The sequence below is a fragment of the Cetorhinus maximus genome, chromosome 31 (genome assembly GCF_964194155.1).
Source record: "Cetorhinus maximus chromosome 31, sCetMax3.hap1.1, whole genome shotgun sequence".
Lineage (NCBI taxonomy): Eukaryota > Metazoa > Chordata > Chondrichthyes > Lamniformes > Cetorhinidae > Cetorhinus > Cetorhinus maximus.
In genome coordinates this window covers 16,999,010-17,013,691 of record NC_135909.1, presented here as the reverse complement: position 1 = coordinate 17,013,691, position 14,682 = coordinate 16,999,010, and the positions used below count along the sequence as shown (strand labels likewise).

The window sequence follows — 14,682 nt, the reverse complement described above, 5'->3', positions numbered from 1 at the left end:
TCTCGGCCTGAGCTGTGGATTCTCGGGAATTCATTGTAGGTTCCCAGCTCAGTAACTGTTAAACCCTCTGAGACCGGAGCTGCTCACAGTGTCTGTTCCCCAGGTTCAGGGGACTGCAGCCAATCACAGCTGTGCCTGGGTTAAACTGTAACTGGTTTAAATTATTATCTTGTTCACAAGCAGAATTATTTTTGATCATTTAAAGATACAGATTGTGTGCACTCAGCCACGAAACAACAGTATCCCGCCTTCATGTGGATTTCAAGAGAGAGGGGGTGGAGGGATTGACAGAGACAGAGTGAGTGAGGGCGGTGAGACTCAGGAAATGCAACAGTTGCAAAAATCCGAGTAAACTCTGGTTTTACCCAGAAATATTCTCATGAAGAGGCAGAAGCTGCATTCTCAGATCTTAATGATATTGTAACAGAGACATATTATTAATCCCACACGCAGGAACAGTTCTGCATTTTGACAGAAAAGAGGCAGTATAAACATAATAGTCCAGTTCTAAAAATTGTGCAAGGTCAGAGGGACTGAGAGTCTTTAGATCATTGAAGGAGACAGGAGATTTTGAGTGTGTAGTATGGAAAGCAGATGGGATCTTTGCTGTAATCAACAGAGGTACTGAGCATAAAAACAGGAACATTATGTTTATGCTTTCTAAAGCTCTGGTTGGACTGCAACTACAATATTGCATCCATTTCTGGTCACCACACTTTTGGAAGGATGTGATAGTCTTTGAGAGGGTGCAAAGAAGATTTACTAGAATAGTTCCAGGCATGAGGGATTACAGTTGCAAGGTTTGTTTGCGGAATCTGGAGCAGCTCTCCTTGAAGCAACCGAGATTGAGGGTTGGTCTGAGTGAGGTGTACAAGATTATTACAGGTTTAGATCAGGTAGACAAAGGAAACCTGTTCCCATTCTTCCCTGGCCACGGGGGAGGTGCCAGATGACTGGAGAACAGCTAATGTGGTTCCTCTATTTAAGAAGGGTTGTAGAAATAAGCCAGGGAACTGCAGGCCAGTATGTCTCACGTCATGGTTAGGGAAACTATTGGAGAAAATTCTGAAGGAGAAAATCTATCTCCACTTGGAGAGGAAAGTTTTGATCAGGGATATTCAGCATGGCTTTGTCAGAGAGAGGTCATGCCTAACAAATTTGTTTGAATTTTTGAGGAGGTGACCAGGTGTGTAGATGAGGGAAGTGCAGTTGATATAGTTTTTATGGATTTCAGCAAAGCCTTTGACAAGGTACCACATGGGAGACTTATAAAGAAGGCAAATACACATGGGACACAGGGTAATTTGATAAGGTGGACTCAAAATTGGCTTCGTTGTAGGAGACAGGGTGATGACAGAAGGCTGCATTAGTGATTGCAAGCCAGTGTCCAGTAGCATACCACAGGGATCTGTGCTGGGTCCCCTATTATTCATCATTTATGTAAACAACATAGATGACTATGTGGGCGGTAGGATTAGTAACCATCCTCTGTTAATTACTTTCCCACTAAGAGAAATATTTGCTGCCACTCACAAACTTATCTGATTTATCATTTCAGTTTGCAGGCATTAACATTGGAATCTCGCTTCCTGTAAACACTTCAATCGGCAACAATTATTTCAAATTGCATTTATTCACACAAGAACACGAGCTGCAATTGCTGCAAACACACACCAGTGGAGAGCAGCCCATTTCTCACAAAGAGCGGGCACAGTCTGAATGTTCTTCTCTCGTTCACTATCACTCCATCATTACCTGAATATGAAATTCTGGGATGGAAAATAGAGTGAAGTTGATATTTATTAGGCGCTTCCTCCCGCGTTACAGTTTATGCTAAAATGGCAGACAGAATTCCCGGAATGCTCTGGGTAATTTCAAACGGCCTTTCTCGATCAGAATGGCCGCACTGCGCAAGCGCACCAGTCGTCAACGGAAATCCTGTCTAGCCGCGCATGCGCAAGGAGCTTGATCGAGCGCAGCCTCAGTAACACCGAGTCTTAGCGGTTCTCAGAGCCCGAATGAAAGCCTCCGGGCCTGTTGGACGTGTGGCGGGGGACCCGGGGGACGGCATTAGATCCCCTGGTCTTCCTGATATATATTGTGGACCGACTGCTTGGTGTATGGGACACCATTTCAAAATTTGCGGATGACATGAAACTTGGAGGTATTGTGAACTGTGAGGAGGAGAGTGTTAAACTTCAAAAGGACATAAGCATATTGGTGAAATGGGCCGATAAGTTCGACCTCAGAATGACCCGGGGCCGGCCCTGGGGAGCATGCACACTCTCAATGCCGGGGAAGTCAGTGCATTTGATGGAGCCGTTTCTGGGATGCAGGGAATTGTGGGATCTGCAGCCACCATGGGCAGATGTTAGTAAGTGTTTTATTGCAGGTTGATTGTCAGTAACTTGAAATGTGAACGTTTCTTTCTGCACATTTGCTGTCTGATGTGCTGTGTATTTCCAGCATTTTCTCTCTTTATTTCAGATTACCACTATCCACGTGATGTTGTCAGTGAATTTTTGCAGGTGTTGCTCACAAAACCAAGGTCAGAAACTCAAACTGACAAATGAAGAACACTTTTGAATCAGAATGGATGTTGGACGTGGAAGTCGATCCTCGCTTACTTTGAAGGTATGTTCTTGTTGGTTGTTTTAGAACTGGAGAGTAGAGAGAGGAGAAGGTGGTGGGTTTTACTGCGAGCACTTTTGAGAACAGTAGGGCCCAAGCATTTCTGATATAATGTCATTTACTGTTTCTTGTATAGTAACAGAGACTGACAGGAAGTAAATTTCACATTCACATGTAACAGCAGAGAGTGACAGATGGTGTTAATTCCACCCACACTCATATATTGTAAGAGAGATTGACGGAAAGTTAATTCATCGAATCATAGAATGATTACAGCACAGACAGAGGCCATTCTGCCCATTATAGTCCATGCTGGTCTTCTGAAGGAGCAAATCACCTCTTGCCACTTCACCGCCTTTTCCACATAGCCCTGCACATTTTTCCTTTTTGGATAATAATCCAATTCTCTCTTGAATTCCTTAATTGAACCTGCCTCTACTACATTCTCAGGCACAATAACAGAGACTGACTGATAGAGAGTTAATTCCACACACTCAGTAACAGAGCCTGACAAATTGTTTGTTTATTCCTCACTCACACACAGTAACACAGACAGACAAATATGAGAGTGTGGAACTAACTCTCTTAATTTCTCTCAGCCTCTGTTGTTGTAAGTTAATTCCTCACTGAAATATTAATGGAAATTGAGAGGTCTTAACTCCACTCTCGGATGTCAGAACAAAGACTGGAAAAGAGAATTCCACACTCACAGCAACCAAGACTGAGCGATAGAGATAATTCCACACTCACATACCGTAACAGAGACTGACATGAGTTAATTCCATATTCTAATACACCTAGAGGCTGACAAAGAGTGAATTCCACACTCATATACAGTATCATAGCCTGCTCGAGAGATAGTTCCACTCTCAACCGTAACAGAGACTGACAGAGATGTAAATTACACACTCACATTCAGTAAGTGATGGACAGAGAATCAATTCCACATTCACATGCAGATAAGGCTGAGTTAATTTCACGCTGAAATACAGCAAAAGAGACTAACAGACAGAGGGTCAATCCCACACTGACAAATTAAAAATATAAGAAAGAGAAGCAGGAGAAGGCCATTCAGCCCATCGGGCCAGCTTCACCATTCAATAAGACCATGGCTGATCTGATTGTGGCCTCAAACCCACTGTCCCACCTGCCCTATAACCCTTGACTCTCCTGCCGATGAAAAATCTGTCTAACTCAGCATGAATATATGCAATGACCCAGCCTCCACTGCTCTCTGAGGTGGAGAATTACAAAGATTAAGGACGTTCTGAGAGAAGAAATTCCTTCCCATTTTTGTCTTAAATGGGAGATGTTTATTTTTAAACTGTGCCCTTTGGTTCTATTTTCCCCACAAATGGAAACATCCCTCTCAACATCTACCCTGTCAAACCCCCTCAGAATCTTAGTTGTTTCAATGAGATCACCTCTCATTCTTCGAATCTCCTATGCAAATCAGCCCAACCTGCTGAAACATTCCTCATGAGACAACTCCTTCATCTCAGGAGTCAGTCTAATCAAACTTCTCTGAAGTGCCCCTATGCAGTTATATCCCTCTTTAAATAAGGAGACTCCAACATAACACAGGACTCCCGGTGTAGTCTCACCAATGCTGTGTAGCTGTAGCAAGACTTCCCTACTTTCAGACCCCACCCTCCCCCTTGGAATAAAGGCCAACATTCCATTTCCCTTCCTAATTACTCGCTGCAGCTGCACATTAACTTCTTGTGATTCATGTACAAGGAGATCTTGATCCCTCTGTACTGCAACATTCTGCAGTCTCTCTCCACAGTATTGAAGGAGGCCATTCAGCCTATCAAGTCTGCACTGGCTCTCTGAAAGAGCTTTCTACCCAGTCCCACTCTCCTCCCTTGTCCCCGTAACCTTGCACGTTCTTTCCTTTCAGGTAGCAATTGAATTCCCTTTTGAATATCTCAAGCAAATCTGCCTCCACCAACCTTTGAGGACGTTCGTTCCAGACTCCAACCACCCTCTGGGTGAAAAAAAAATTAAACTTTAAATTAAACATTATGAGTCTATCTCACGTCACATTTAATCCTTTTGCCAATTATTTTGAGTCTGTGCCTTCTAGTTCTTAGTGTTCTATTGAGTGGGAACAATTTCTCTTTATTTACCCTGTCCATACCCCTCAGGATCTTGTATACATCTATCAAGTCTCCTTCCAGCCGCCTTTTCTCCAGGGAAAACAATCCCAACCTCTCCCATGTATCCCCATAGCTACAATTCTTTATAGAATTATAGAAACATTATGGCACAGAAAGAGGCCTTTTGGCCCATCGTATCTACACCAGCCAAAAAATAAGCTACGCAGCCTAATCCCACTTTCCAGCATTTAGTCCGAAGCCCTGCAGGTTACAGCACTTCAGGTGCAGATCCAGACACCTTTTAAATGAGCTGAGGGTTTCTGCCTCTTCTACCCTTTCAGGCAGTGAGTTCCTGAGCCCGACAGCCTCCTGGGTGAAAAACATTTTCTTCATCTCCCCTCGATTCTTTCCAATCACTTTAAGCTTTTGCCACCTAGTCACTGACATCTCTGCTAAAGTAAATAGGCCCTTCCCATCCACTCTATCCAGGCCCCTCACAATTTTGTGCATCTCTATCAAATCTCCCCTTTGCTTCCTGTGTTCCAAGGAGAACAACCCCAACCCATCCAATCTTTCCTCATAGCTGCGATTTTCCAGTCCTGGCAACACCCTCATAAATCTCTGGACTCTCTCTACTACAATTGGATCCTTTCCGCAATGAGTTGACCAGAACTGCACACTACTCAAGTTGCGGCCTAACTAATGTTTTACGTAGTTTCAGCATAACCTCCCTGCTTTCATATTCTGTGCCTCAGCTAATAAGTGAAAGGATTCCATATACCATCTTAACCACCTTATGAACCTGTCCTGCTCCTTTCAGGGATCTGTTGACACTCACTTCAAGGTCCCTCACTTCCTCTACACCTCTCAGTATCCTCCCATGTATTGTGACCTTACATGAGACTCCAGACCCACAGCAATGTGGTTGATTGTTAAATGCCCTCTGAACAATGGCAATTAGGGATGGGCAATAAATGCTAGCCTAGCCAGTGACGCCCACATCCCATGAATGAATAAAAAAAATACATCACTTCACACTTCTCTGGGTTGAATTCCATTTGCCATTTTTCTGCCCACCTGATCAGTTCATTGATATCTTCCTGCAATCTACAGAAATCCTCCTCGCTATCAACTGCTCAGCCAATTTTTGTATTGCCTGCAAACTTCTTGATCATTCCCCCTACATTTATATCCAAGTCATTTATCTTGGAATCATTCTTGTGAATCTCCTCTGTACTGTCTCCAATGCCTTCACATCCTTCCTTAAGAATGACATCCAGGTCCGACACAGACACTATTATCAATTCAGTTCCTGGCACCAAATTTTTGGAAATTTGGGAAGGTTTTATAGACTGTGCAGAAAAGCTTTATAATAATGGTTGTGAGGATGAAGGGCTTTAGTTACATGGGTAGATTGGGGGAGCTGTGGTTACAAGGTGTCCAAGGCAGAGTAGATAGCGAGAAACTGTTCCTGTTGGCTGAAGGCACAGATTTAAAGTGTTTGTCAAAACAACCAATGGTGACATGAGGAAAACTATTTTTACACAGTGAGTCATTAGGATCTGCAATTCACTGCTTGAGAGTGTGGAAGAGACATGGTAAACTCGGAGTTGTCAAAGGCGAATTGGATACAAACCTGAAGAGAAAAGAGTTGCCACATTATGGTGATAGGGCTCGGGATCTGGACCAGTTGAGTTTCCCTGGCAGAGAACCACCAGAGACACGAAGGGCCGAATGGGCTTTCTCTGTGGTGTAACTATTCTAAGATTCCATGTGTATAAGTGCCGGATTCATTCTGTATCGCTCTGTCCCTGGTAAAGGATTTGAGTGTCTGATTCATGATGTATTGGTCAGCCTCTGGGGATGTGTGATTCACTCTGCATTGCTCTGTCTCTGGTACACTATGTGAGTGCGGGATTCATTATGTATTCGTCAGTCTCTGGGGATATGTGTGAGTGTAGGATTCACTCTGCATTGCTCTGTCTCTGGTACACTATGTGAGTGCGGGATTCATTATATATTGGTCAGTCTCTGGGGATGTGTGTGAGTGTAGGATTCACTGCATTGCTCTGTCTCTGGTACACTATGTGAGTGTGGGACTCATTATGTATCTATGAGTATCTGAGGTACTTTGAAAATCGGTATTCATTCTACCAAGAATAAGCTTCATTGGGCCATTTGGACACCTTGGTACATTATTGCTAACATCTTCAACCCAGTTTACTTTATGTAATATTACCTTTTTACCGTGAAATCTATTCCCTCTCCTATGCTTATCTTGCTTTCCCTGAAATACAGCTGTGCTAATCGTCTTGACTGCTCCATATGACAGCCGGTTACAAATTCTACCGACTCAGTGGGAAAACAAGGTAATATCGAATTATCTTTGAATTTATTGTTGTCACCTCTATGTCCACCCTATCACATCCCATCACTAATTCCTCATATTGAGCTGTTTCTGCAACACACACAGTTAATGTCATTGTATCAAAATCCTGGAACTCCCTCCCTCACAGCATTGTGGGTCCACCTACACCACAGGGACTGCAGCGGTCCAAGAAGGCAGCTCACCACCACATTCTCAAGGTCACTTTGGAATGGACAATAAATGCTGGCCGAGCCAGCGAATCTCATATCCGTTGAATTAATAAAAAAGTTCAGCTCTGTTGCACTTCTCAGCTCTGGCCAGTAGATGTCAGCACACTCAGAGAGCGACAGAACAGACAAGAACCGTTCACATTTTATTGGACGGCGAGGGGAGGTATTTGGAATTACTAACGGTGGAGATGACATTTCATAATATTTTGTTATACCAAGCAGAAGTTATAATGTTGTGCTGAAACCGTCAGATTGTTGTTTTGTATTTGAGAGTGAGATACATTCTTCACTGGCCTTTTCTGGCCCATTTTGTGAACGTGGGATTTATTATCTATGTCACTGTGTGAAACTGAGAGACATTCTGAACCTGTCAGTCTTGGTTACTGTATGTGAGTGTGGAGACATTGTCAGTGGAACTGCCAGTGTGTTTGGATTTATTCTGTAACAGTCGCTCTCTTGTACATTATATTTGTGTTATATTCCATTCCTATCTTTCATTTTCTGATACTGAGAGACGTGGGTTACATTCTGAAACTATCAGTGGAACTGTATGTGTGGAATAATTTTGCTCCATCAGTCAGCTTCTGCTACTGAAAGTGAGTGCTGCAGTCATTCTGTATCTGTCATTCTCTGGTAGAATATACCTGTGTCATATTCAGAAGGCACATTGCATTATCTGGTACTGTATGAGCGTTGGGACACTTTTTAAAGCAGAACTGTTGTTGTGCAAGTGTTTTGTTCTCAATCAGTTTCTGGTAATGCAAATGAGTTTGGGACTCATTCTGAATCTCTTAATGGTGTGTGTGTGTGTGTGTGTGTTTAATCCTATCAGTCAGTACTACTGTATGTGAACGTGGAAATCATTCTGAATTTGAAGTCTTTGGTGCCCTTTTTTTATTCATTCATGGGATGTTAGCTTCCCTGGCTGGGACAGCAGTTATTGTCCATCCTTAGTTGCCCTTGAGAAGGTGGTGGTGAGCTACCTTCTTCAACCTCTGCAGTGCATGTGGTGTAGGCACATCCCCAGTACTATTCGGAAGGGAGTTCCAGGATTTTCACCCAGTGACAGTGAAGTTACAGTGATATATTTCCAAGTCAGGATTTTGAGTGTAGTATCCACTCTGTATCCATTACATACATGTCAGACTCTCGTAACGTGTGTGAGCGTAGTATTCAATACAGATCTGTCAATGGCACTCTGTATCTGTGATATTGTAAAATAAGTGTGGGAATCATATGTTTCTTTCATCATTTGGTTTTGTTTGTGTGCATGAGAATCATTCTGTATCTGTCAGTGGGATCAATTTTACATCTGTCAATCTTTGGTATTATAAAACATTGTGAGATTCAATTGGAGTTTTCCAATCATCGGTATTGTATGTGAAAGTAGAATTTACAGTGTGTGTGTTAGTGTGTGGTCTTCCATTTGTATCCATCAGCACCTGTTACTCTATATGATTCTTGGACTCTTTCTAAATCTCTCAGTGGTACAATTGGTGTGTTATATTTCTTTAGTTTCACTCAGATTCAGCTATTGTGAGTGAGTGCAGTGAACAGCCTGTATCTTTCAGCATCTGGCACTGAAAATGTGCTTGAGAATGATTCTCTGCTTCTGTGTGAGTGTGGGATTCATTATATAACCTTCAGTCTCTTTGACTAATTATAAGTTTGGATTCATTCCACATACATTTCCAGCAGAACAACAGGCCACTGATATGGTAGGTTTAAAGCAAACAATGTGTGTGTCAGCTTTGGCTGAGTATTAAATCTCTGTCACTGTGAACACAGTTGTGAAAGATAATGTATCCTTCAATCTGATCCTGGATTGGTCCAGAAGTGTAACTCCAGCTTGTACGAAACGATTTGATATGTGGCATTCAGTCTGATTCTGAGTCAGAATTTCCACACAAATGCAAAATGGAGCTCAGTCCTGAATTGGTAAAGTATCTTTAATTTGACACTGTGTGAGGATTTAGAATTAGCATGGAGTTTATAGCTCAATTCATACTCATCAAATTAATATTATATCTCAGTTTCTTAATCAGGGTGAGTCTTAACTAAAGTCTGAGTTTATATCTCAGGTTATACTCGCTTTCAGAATATCTCAAACTGATAATGTAATTGTGATTTGGATTTGCATCTAATGTATGTGTCAGGACACAATGTGGAAATTAATACCGCAATTTATAAACAAATGATGGGTGTAAATATTGGACCAGTGCTTAACATGAATCTCAATGTACATTATTAAGGTTAAGACTGGAAACTTGAAACTGGAAACATGCATCAGTTTTATTTGACATTTCGTTTGTAGTTGAGGCTGTAATATTATGGGATTGGCCTGGTGCAAATTGGATCATGGGTGAGAATGTGGACTACCCTCCTGTGGTACTGAGTCGAGGTAACATTGGAACAACGTCTATCTCTCCTGCACTGTTTGATTGATAGATGGAAAGTGTGACTCTGGAACTATTTCTGCTGTTTGAGACTGTGAAATTGATGACCTGTCTGTGTCTCTGCGCTCTGTCAGTGATAATGTATGGACTGTGTGGGAGGAACTGGCGGGAATCTTCCTTCTAGCTTGGCTGGAGGAAACACCACATTTATTCTGGCTCCGTCAATTATTTGCCTGTTGGAAAAAAAAGTATATTTTAGGACTCAAGTACAGGTGGGGTGGAAGATACAGATTCCATCAGTTTAACCTCTATCAATAATCATTGTGAATGGTTTGAGAGGCTTTAGACAGGCTATGGCTCTGATTGGTCAGTCCATTCTCAATCCAAATCTTCAACCAATCGGAGAGCCAGGTAACAGGAATTGGAAGTGCCGATTGGCTTATATTTTCAAACTCGAAAAGCCCGCCAATTTGAGGGGAAGAAAAGAGCCAAACGCCTTAATTTCCAGGCAATTTTAATCTCACACTTTAGGAGCTGTAATATTGCATTCTGCGTCACAGAATCCTGGCGCTATTTTAGGAACAGATTAAATTTGTCAATCTCTTATCTGTAACCGGCGGTAACAAAGCAGCGATTTAAAACAGAGCCAATCTCAGCTCACTGGAAACGCAATAACATAGGTTACCAACCGACTCCTTCACACAGGCTTCATCGGGACAGAGAGAAACGGCTGATTTCTGATCCTGTCACCTGAAAGCGGCCGGGAATGTTGCAATCGGAAGAGCGGAGCGCTCCAGCAGCCACACGCTCAGCATAGCTGCTCTTTCTCAGGAGCCTGTGAACAGGGCCCGCGGGGAGTTGCAGTCCAGCCCGGGAGGAGCGAGACTTGGCTTTGGCTTTGTCCTGGGCTCCACCGCCGGTCTTTCTACAATCTTACACACACTTACACCACGAATGAAGAATTCCTCCCGCACTCGCCCTTCCCCTATCTTCTGAAAGGTCAGTGTTCGGAATCTCATTGGGTGGCATTTGTAACCAATCAGAGAGCAGCTTATTTCACCAACCAACAAACACCGAAAAGAAAAAAAACAAAATACTGAAGATGCTGGAAATCTAGACAAAAATAAAAATACCTGGATAAACTCAGCAGATCTGACAGCATCTGCGGAGGAGAATACAGAGCGATCTGATGAAGAGTCATTCGGACTCGAAACGTCAACTGTATTCCCCTCCGCAGATGATGTCAGACCTGCTGAATTTTTCCAAGATCAAAAAGAAAATGGACCGTAGATTGAGCCAAACTGGCAGAGCTGAAACAGGTTTACAAATTGAACATTAGCGCCGATGTATTTAAGTGTGGATGAAAAAAGAGAAATGTCAAAGCTTTTCCTTCTGCATTCAACAGGACACTGGCAAGAAAACCAATATAAGGGGAAGACAACAATTTATACTGATAAAGAATATACTACAGGGTGGAAAGTGACTGTCTGAGGCCCGGTAATGAGCTTGTGTGGTACACAGCGCGAAATGATCTGATCAGGGTAGCCATTACCCTGCAGGATGCCTTTGACGAGCCCGATTTCAGCATCAAGCTTGCACGGTGAGCAAATGGCTCGGAACCTATTTACAAAGGTGCCGATAAGACCAATCTTACAGAGCATGGGACTGTAAGAATCCCAACGCGTATTTTAACCAGTGTAGAGAATTGTGGTCTGACCACGGGTAAGGCTGAAAATAAATCACTACTCTGATGGCCGGGAATCGAACCCGGGTCAACTGCTTGGAAGGCAGCTATGCTCACCAGTATACCACCATCGGACACTTCTTCAAATTACAGTCAGCATTTATAGTACCGCGAAACACACTATATCTTTGGCATCTTGTGTCTGATTGATAAACTGTTTTGCAATAATTCTCACCATGTTTATGTTGTTTCACAATTTAAAATGTCCCCAAAGAAGTTACCGCTTTGCACGTCTCACGTGCAGCCAGCAGAGGGCACCAGTCCACAATAAATTCTCTCCGGCTGTTTCTGTGGACACATCGAGACAGGAAAAGGCCTGTTGCTGCCCGAGGAACGGGCCGTGAAACAGACAAAGATAGTGACCAACTACAACGGCTCCATGTAGATATCCACAAAGATCAGAACAATAAAAAAATGCAACTTATCCTGGAAGGGATGAGGAAGTTCTCTCTGAAATAACTACACCAATACTTCCCTTAAAATAATTAATTTGCTGTCAATAATTCAATACCAACCGTTTAAATTTCAGCCGGTATTCATTTCCAGTTCTAGACAGACACTTTCACTGACCGGTTCAATCTTTGCAAAACTTTTCGAATTCCCGCTCAATAAACTAAATTACAGGCCCATGATACGATTTTATCTTGTTCTTAGTCCCATTAATTTGTGATACCTGCAGACTAACTGGTTTAGAGGCTGGTGTGTTTGTGACCTTCGTTCTCCTTCTCTGCCTGATCCTCACACCTCTTGACTGCCTTGTAGATTACAAATCACTTCAACTCAACCTTGGCCAAACCCCGCATCACAACTCAAACCCAAACACATTATATTCTCCAATTCAGCTGGAAGAGGGGTTAGTAAAAGTCTCAATGCTTCTGGGAGGGGAGTTGTGTGTTAATGGAATGGAAGATGTCCTAGAAATGGAAGCAGACTGTTTGTCTGGTTGTAGAAGCGACTAGAATGAGGCGGGGATATTGCTGACAGGTCTGGATTTAAAAGATGCGGGTTTCTAACTACAGATAAACAAGATGTTCCATTGAGTAAGATTTGTTTCGAGCGCCCTGTTCACTAATGGTGCCCAGAATTCGAAAACAAATCAGTTCGAACAGGCAGGAGGCGGAGCTGGATGATCACAGACTCTGTTCTGTCTGTCACTCAGTCTCCTCCCTGCCCCGCCTCTCACTCTCTGTCCCGTTCTCAGTCAGGTCGGGGCGGGCTATTTAAAAGAGGAACGTGAAGTAGCTCGTCTCTCAAATTCTGCAGCGATTTGAGTGAAGGTTCATCATGTCTGGTAGAGGCCTTCTCGACCTTTTGGCTAAGATCAAGTGTTGCAAGGGCGACACCATGGTCCTGCCAAGGCAAGGTCGGGATGGAAGGGCTATAACCAATCGCAATCGAAATCCATACCGTGGGTTACCTATCACCGTCCGAGTCACGGTGAACCACAGCGAAGGAGGATCACCTATGGATCGGGGCTTCTTCACCAGGAGGATCCTGTTGAAGGCGTGCGGCTTCCAAGCTCCGGAGATCTTCACCCTGCATGACTCCCGCAAAGGTGGTTATATTGACGTGACGTTCAAGCGGGTGGCAGACTGCGTCCGGCTCCTGAGGGTGTTCGAGGAGAAGAGAGACCTGCCGGAGATGAAGATCCTGACGGCGGAGCCGCACTTTTCTCTGCCGTTGCAACGGGAACGTGCGGTGATGGTGCATGTGTACAACCCCTTCGTCCCTGTCGCCGACGTGGTCACCTTCCTCACCAGGTACTTCGATAAGGTGGGGAGCGGCACCGAGATTCGAGACGACTTGGGGATCTGGACAGGCAAACGCCTGTTTAAGGTCACGCTAAAGACCGACGGTAAGGGAGCCATTTTCCACCCTCCTTCCAGTTTCGCTATCGGGGGAAACCGTGGCTACCTGGTCTACGCTGGGCAACCCAAGCATTGTCGCTCATGCGGCAAGGCTGGTCATGTGGCGGCCAACTGCAGCGCCTCCCTCTGCAAGATCTGCAAACAGGAAGGGCACCAGACAAAAGACTGCAAACAGGCCAAGTGCTGCAACCTGTGTGGCGAGGCAGGTCACCTCTACAGGACCTGCCCCAAACGCTGCCGTACTTACGCACAGGCAGCCAAAGCCGACCAGGGGGAAGCAGAAGAAATGTTTCGTGTCACTCCAACCACCAAGGCCCCCAGGGAGCTCAACGGGACAAAGGAGGACACAGAGAGAGACAAGGTGGAGAAAGAGATCGAGGCAACAGAGAGCCAATCAGCAGCAGCACCACCCCCTGTACCTCCCAGTCCTCAGGACAGCGAATCAATGGAGGAGGAGGCAGCAGTGGAAAAGCAGCAGGGGGAGTGGCGGACGGTGAAGAACAAGAAAAGTAAGAGGGAGCGAAGAAGAAGCAAAGGCGTTTCCCAGAGAAGCGGCAAGAGGCGTCTCCCATCCGACACGGATGACAAGGGCAGCAGCTCTTCGGATGATGAAGTGCCAGGGCGGCACCGACAGAAGAGGCGGCAAAGCTCCAGGGCGTTGGAGGACGAGACACCCGAGCTCCAGAAAATTGGAGACAACAAGGAGACCAGCGCACCTCAACTTTGCCTGCAACCTGAGGAGGCCAGTGCACCACAGCCCCTGGAATCTGGGAGCAGTGAGGCAAACATCGCACCCCAGCTCCAGGAAGCCGGGAACAGCAACACCCCAGAGGGGGTGAGTTTTGGAGAAGCTTCTCCAGCAAAGGTCATCTCAAAACCCACTCTCTACGTGAACCTCCAGATGCCACCGGAGCAGAACACGGTCAAGGAGATCTACCTCAGCCCATCCAAAGTGAAGGAATTTGAGCTCACTACGGGTATGAAGGAGCAGACTAAAGGTCTGGGACTCTCAGAGACAGTGGGTTTGGTAGGAGAATAAATGCTTTAAAATGGGTTTAAAGATTGTATCCATAAATGTGCGTAGCATTAAATCTACTACGCGATGTGTTGCGACCTTGGACTACCTAGCCAAGGTCAAAGCTGACCTGTTGTTTCTGCAGGAGTGTGCGATACCGCACCTCAGCTCCTACAGGCAATGGTCACGATGGTGGTCCCACGGGCCATCGATCTGGTCGGGCGGAAACGACTCTCGTTCCTCCGGCCTGGGTATTCTGCTGCGGGGAGGCAACTTCACCGTCTCCGAGGTCAAGGAGGTGGTGGGCGGGCGACTCCTCGTAGCAGAC

At 44.7% G+C, this 14,682-nt stretch overlaps 1 non-coding gene across 1 annotated transcript; it reads right to left on the bottom strand.

Moving 5' to 3' along the window:
* Window positions 1-11,473: 11,473 nt before the first annotated feature.
* trnag-ucc (transfer RNA glycine (anticodon UCC)) lies at window positions 11,474-11,545 on the bottom strand. The gene has a single exon. It is a non-coding gene; the product is annotated as a tRNA-Gly (tRNA).
* Window positions 11,546-14,682: the final 3,137 nt, after the last annotated feature.